Raw genomic sequence first — 7,098 nt, 5'->3', positions numbered from 1 at the left:
CATTATCATTTGTAGAAGCCCGAGGTCTATCGGTATCTGCGCGATGAAAGAGGGCAGTTGACACGACCGAGGGCTTCTGCAACTGACAATACCCTGAACCAACCATTACCGTTATTATGGCTAATAGAGATAACATTTTTAATAAAATAAAAATGCAAACAACAACATCGGTTTTAAAGCATCAACAACAAACGACGGAGGTCACTGACACACGTTTTACAAAAACGTCAAAGAACAAGACAGGTAACGTTACTACTAAGAGTGACAGCATTCGACTTTCACATCTACACATACTACCAACCGCCCTTTGTTCAGTGCCAAACAACTTTGTGAGTTCCAGACGATATTTTCATTGTTGTGTGTTGTATTGTACAATTGTTATGATTGGCACAGGCATTGAAGTGAATGACTGCAAAGTTATATGTGACGAATGTGAGTCAGAAATATTAAACCCAAGTTCAAACGAGCCGTAGGTAATTGAACATCTAGAACTGATCTACTTATGACGTCACCTAAAAATGAGCTTGATAATGACCCGTCGCCAAACATTTTGCGGTCATTATCAAGTTACAGTGGTCCGCTGTATTGTGATAACGCGAGGTCGTTTTAATGATAAATCTATCCATTCTGGCAATAACAGAAGTTCATCTACGTTGCACGACGTTGATCAGTAGGGTAGATGCTTCAGAGTGCAGTTATGCAGAAAGCGTGATTCTCACCATTTCAGGACACAAAACTGCCAAAAATATCTGTTTGTATGCTATATAGTTGATATTTGTTGACCAGTGAAATTGATATATGGCGTTTTAGAATACTCTCACAACACAGCTTTGAAGGCTCACAGTACATTTGTAGAGCATGGCTTTCATAATATGTTCTTTGTACAACTAACCCGAGTGCCCGGTCATGATATTGCTGGAATATTGCTAATAGCTAAAACCAAGCCCACTCCCTCACTCACAGTTAGCATCGACAAGCGTATTTATGTCACAAACGCAGTTGAATAGATCCTCGAATTCATCTGAACCGTCTACGATCGATACCAGCACTTAACCAAGGTGAAGCTATCGCTCAAAATATCACAGTAACATAACAAGGAAGGGCACCTGCACCTGGTCCTGACTATCAAGAATCTGAAAAATCAGCAATGGACACAACAATCAATCCTGAAAACACAGTAAAGGAAACCACATGCATATGAGGCCATGTATGCACAGGAATTCGAAGAGGTGAAAAAAGAGCATTATTATAATTACGACCAGTTACTAACACTGGCACGGATTGATTCACTTGTGTGTATACGAATATCCATAATGATATTTTATGCTCATGATGAAATGCATGTCATTCTTGCAACACTGAAACAATTCGAGAATAGCATTAACACCATCGGACATGCTTTAGGCATGTGTTCAGTTACATTTCATGGCCTTATAATTCAGGCTGACGAGATCTAACGTTTCCCGATGTGCAGGAAAAATGTGTCATCCCTTTCAAAACACATTTATAGCGCATGAGGTTTGTGATTTATAAATATATGGGTGCTCGTGCGTTTCACAAAGATGGCAAACGTGTAACACCTGGACACCTATGTCGGTGTCGTGTCATACAACTGAAATGCTGCTAAAATGGCTTTAAACAACTTCGATCACTTTGCTCTCTCACTTTAGGTTGAAAAGATTTGATCGTTGTGTTTACATTCAAACAAAACTGTGTCTAATTTTATTCTTGTTCTTGAATTCGTCGTTTTTCAGTACATGTGATATTTGATTACATTTTATTGCGGGTACTAAAGAAGGCCAGACCCTGGTTACGACATGTATCTCGATAACGTTATGTGCTATAAACCGACACCATGGAATCAATGTAAGGAAAATGAGGGAATGGATTCAGAATAAACGTACACACACACACAGACACACACACGCGCACGCACACACACACATACAAACATACATGCATACATACATACGTTGACGTCTAATCCAATACCTTGCGGCATCCAGATTTAGTCGATAGACGTAGCAAACAAATATCTGATATTATACAGAATTAAATCTTAAAGGTCATAATAACATAAATAACACCAAGGATATCACGGGAAATGGAAATTACAAAAACTTAGGGAATAGGAACTGTTCGGTCCACCAGGTATCCCATTCAACAAACATGAGCATGACTTTAACATGAAACTAATGAAAATTTACATAATTGAAATTTGTTCACGCATTTGACACAGGTGTGATTTACAAGATTCAGGAAAAGCTTGGCCAATATTCGGTCCTCAATTGCAAAATCATCCCCACTCCTCACACCCACCCCCAAGTAACTGAAGGGATTACGGCAGAATTGAAATTTGAAGGAATTGCAACTCAACAAACGCAGCCCACTCGCGGAACAATTCCAGCGATATCGGTAGTTTAGCAGTAATGACAAAAACACAACGCCCCTGTCTAAAGCAATGTCGGTAACACTGGAAACACGTTCGGCCATCTTCGATGATTTCTCGGCTCTGTTCCGTGATTTGTCGGTACCTCCAGGGGCTTGACTTATGACACTCTTCTGCAGTGACGACCTTATCCTAAGAAAATAATCTATGGCCCCGACAACACCTCATACGCGAACGCATTCAACATGGGTGATCAAAGATGGATAATTATATAAAAAAAGAGAAATCGTAGGAACTAAAAACAAAACTCGCCGACTCGGGTGCTCCTTCCAGTGACGCCATGTTTTGGTGTGTGAGTTTCCAAACGCAACCGACAAATCACGGAACGGAGCTGTGAAAACTCCGAAGATGGCCGAGCGTATTTCCCGTATTATCGAGATTGATTCCGGTAGGGGCGTTCTGTTATTACAAATAAACTACCGATATCGCTACATTTGTTTCCGCGAGTGGGCGGCGTTTGTTTACATTTGATATGCAGTTCCTTCAGGTTTGCTGTAATTCCTTCAATTACTTAAGACGACCTGAAAATGCTACTCTTGCATTACGAAGCCACAGGAAGTATCGAATTCCCTTCATTCTAGCAGCCTTAGTTTCGGAAGCTCCCAATATCGTGACCGACCTGGAGAGAGTATCCAGATTTGCAGCGGAAAACACAACCCTTCTTATTCAGAAGGCTTAAGGCTTCAGGTCCGTAGAACAGAACAACGAAGCAATACAGCCGTAAGTTATTTATACAATTTATTTGCATTAGACACACCTGAAAACAGCGTACTGCACAACAGTGGTTTCATGAGGAGAAATCGTCGTGGTTTAGGATAGATAACTTGTTTTCTTAAATTGTCCTCTTAAAAATGTAACTTAAAGGATCCTGAAGTGTCAGTTTAGATATGAAAAATAAACTTTAACAAACTTTTCAAAGGCGGACATGCATCTGTTGAACGCACCATCACTTCTCGTTGTCACCACCCCTAAACACAATGCAGGGGATGCACTTGCAGAGCGCAGTATCATTTTTACGGGTTTCACTAAATCACTGTAGACCGACAATTTTCTTGCATCAAATTCTGTTAGTGTTTTCTATGGAATCCGAGAAGGGGCATTGTCGCGTTGTCGCCCTCTCAAAAACAAGCAAAATGAGGTGAAAATTAACCAAAGTGCGACAATGCGACAATGCGACAACGCGACATTTCGCCTGTTTCTCGCATTGTCCCGATGTCGCGTGTCGCGTGTCGAATAACATTTTCTCTGTTCCTCCAAAGTGCGACACGCGACATAGCGACACTTTTCAAGGTCAAAATATGTCGCGTTCTCGCATTGTCGCCCTATCTAAGATGTGTAAAAAAACCTAAACATTTACTAAAACGCGACACGCGACAATGCGACATATTGAAATGTCGCATTGTCGCGTTGTCGCCCTTTTCGATTACCGATGCGTATGCGTAGAAAGTAAATTATAGTACGCATGCGCAGGAAAAGTTAAACTCTGTTTCACACTTCAATGGTCCTACTTCCATTGGTATTTAAAATGAAGTAGTGCTTGAAATGGCAGTTGGGCTGCTTTTGTTGAACTTGATGCAAATCTTCATTGTTGGTTTGAAAATTATTTTATATATAAATGTATTTAGTGAATGAAGTGTGTTTTAGCAGCAAGACAAATATTTGAGCAGTTTTTTATTGTAATCAGGGCACACGTTTGCCTTGTCATTCAAGGCGGGGCAATTTGCTTTGCAGATTAATGTCTCTTTGTCACACCAGATAGCTATTATCATAAGTTCGAATCCCAGCACCATACACATTAATCACTTTGAACATTTCGCCGATATCCAGATGACAGGTTGTGAGAAAATGAAATATTGTTAAAATTCAAGCCACATCGGCAGAAACATCACGTCATGTCCTCGAATGAGTCACTTTGTTCCATAATGTGGCTCCTGACAGTTTCATGGTGCAGTCCTGTCCGACGCTGATGAATTTGTTCGAGATCTGCTTCTGTTCAGCCAGCAGTGGATGGATACCAAGTAGAATTAGATATCACGTAACCACCGGATACCTCAAAGACCGTTTAGGTCGGCTTTGAACGTGATAATGGGAAAACGCCATACAAGTGGACTGTTATCATTGTGATATACTATCCCAAGAAATAAACGCATAGACGAGAAATCTGTTGAGAAAAGTTTCAAACGTGTATAACTCGCCCATAAATAAACTTTAGTGCATGAATTTTACATCAGTAATGAGTGCATGTGCTTTAGAAGAAGGTAATGTCTATAACACAAATAATATACCTTTAGCCAGCGAAGACGTTGATGACGACGTAGCACGACCCTTTTCTGGTTCTCAAACGAATCTCTTTCAGCCTGTTCCGTGCAGTTTGACCTGACATCCTTTGAAGCACAGGTGCCCTGGCTGGTGTGTTCTCACCCGTGGGAGTACCATCACGCAACTGTAGTACCCGCATGTACCTATTTGAGCTGCAGTGGTAACTCTAGGTCTGCCTGAAAGGGGGCGGTGATTTCTTATATCTGTTTGGCTGCAACGAGCTGCAAGTCATTATATCTTGCTCAGACTAACATTCAGACGCCTGGCAACAGACGAGTTGTAAAAATACAAATCGCCCATGCGTTTCTTTTGGAGGGATGGTTTATTAGAAACGATGAAATAGCTTGGTAGTGTTGCGTACCCTTGAAGTGCCAGAAACCAACTCTCCCTCCCTCCCTCCTAATACTCTCCACTCCATTCCACACCACACCACTCCTCTCCCCTCCGGCGCTCCGTTCTACTCCACTCCACCAGGCCCACCACTGTCCGCTTCGCTCCACACCACTCCTCACTCCTCCGCCGCTGCACTCTCTCAAGGTTTGGGAAGCTTCGCAAATTAGCAAGGTATTTCAATACAATAATGTGTTGTCATGTCTGTTTTTAGTTCTATTTGAATCCTGTCTTATTAACCCTGCACATGAGATAATTCACAATATATCTCATACTTTTCTCATATGGATACTTGATCAAGTGATACTTATGTACTTGTATCGTTTCAAACATGCACCTACTGAATCATAATATTCTTCAGCAAAATGGACAGTTTGAATACGGCATTCTATTAACCACGCACCCTTAACCCACACACTAACACGGCAACATGGATGTTCATTTATCATTGTTCTGAGTTCGAATCACGGGTATCTCAGCTCTTAAAAAGCATATAAAAATAATCCTGCTTGTGATAGTTTTTGGATTCCGCCGTAACTAATAAAACGCGACAAGCGACAATGCGACAACGCGACATTTTTCAAAGCGTCGCGCTTTGTTAAAATGTTGACCAATGTACGTATTGTAGCTTAATGACTAAAACGCGACACGCGACAATGCGACAACGCGACATTTTGAGGAAATGTCGCGTTATCGTATTGCCGCGTGTCGCGTTTTAGTTAATATCTTATGATACGTACTGTAGTCAATATTTTAACAAAGCTCGACGCGCAGTAAGGCGTGAATACGACATTTCATCAAACTTTTATTAGTTACGGCGGAATGTAAAAAAAAAATACTATGGAGGAGCCACATTATGGAACAAAGTGACTCATTCGAGGACATGGCCTGATGAATTTGCCGATGTGGCTTGGTGGCTCGAATTTTAACAATATTTCAGTTTCTCAAAACCTGTCATCTGGATATCGGCGAAATGTTCAAAGTGATTAATTAGTATGGTGCTGGGATTCGAAAGTATGATAATAACGATCTGGTGTGACTAAGAGACTAACTCTGCTCTGCAAATTGCCCCGCCTTGAATGTCAGGGGTACAGTGCGCCGTGATTACAATGAATAGTTTCGCTACTAATTCGTTTTGCTGCTAAAACATACTTGTCTGGTTAAATCCATTTGCAATATGTAAAACAATAGAGAAAAAGTTCAAGAAGAGAAGGCCCATTGCCATTTAGAGCACTATTTCATTTTAAAAACCATTGGAGGTAACGAAAGACCAGTGAAGTCTGGAATAGAGTATAACATTTTCTGCGCATGCGTAGATTAATTGACTTTCTACACATGCGCACCGGTATCAAAAAGGGCGACAACGCGACAATGCGACATACATTTTGTCGCGTTGTCGCGTTGTCGCGTCGTCGCGTGTCGCGTTTCAGTCAATTTGTTAAATGCATACTATGGTCAATATTTTAATAAAGCGCGACACGCGACAATGTTGTCGCGTTGTCGCATTGTCGCGTGTCGCGTTTTAGTGAATTCTTACATATCGTAGATAGGGTGACAATACAACAACGCGACATATTTTGACCTTGAAAAGTGTCACTATGCCCCGTGTCGTACTTTGGAGGAATAGAGGAAATGTTATTCGAAACGCGACACGCGACATCGGGACAATGCGAGAAACAGGCGAAACGTCGCGTTGTCGCATTGTCGCATTGTCGCGCTTTGGTTTGGTTTTGGTCCCTTCTCGGATTCCATAGTTTTCTAACACTATTTGACAATGAAAATCATGCTCATACAAATCTCATGTCCTATACCAGTTATCTTTCAAGAGAGATCACTGTACAAACAACTATGGTCATAAGGAAGTGCGAGTAGTGATACACTCTCAAAACATTCACTGTCATCATATCAACACTGAATGACTGATACATCTCCCATTTTTG

The sequence above is a fragment of the Haliotis asinina genome, chromosome 2 (assembly GCF_037392515.1).
Source record: "Haliotis asinina isolate JCU_RB_2024 chromosome 2, JCU_Hal_asi_v2, whole genome shotgun sequence".
Lineage (NCBI taxonomy): Eukaryota > Metazoa > Mollusca > Gastropoda > Lepetellida > Haliotidae > Haliotis > Haliotis asinina.
Note: the sequence above shows the minus strand (reverse complement) of the source record.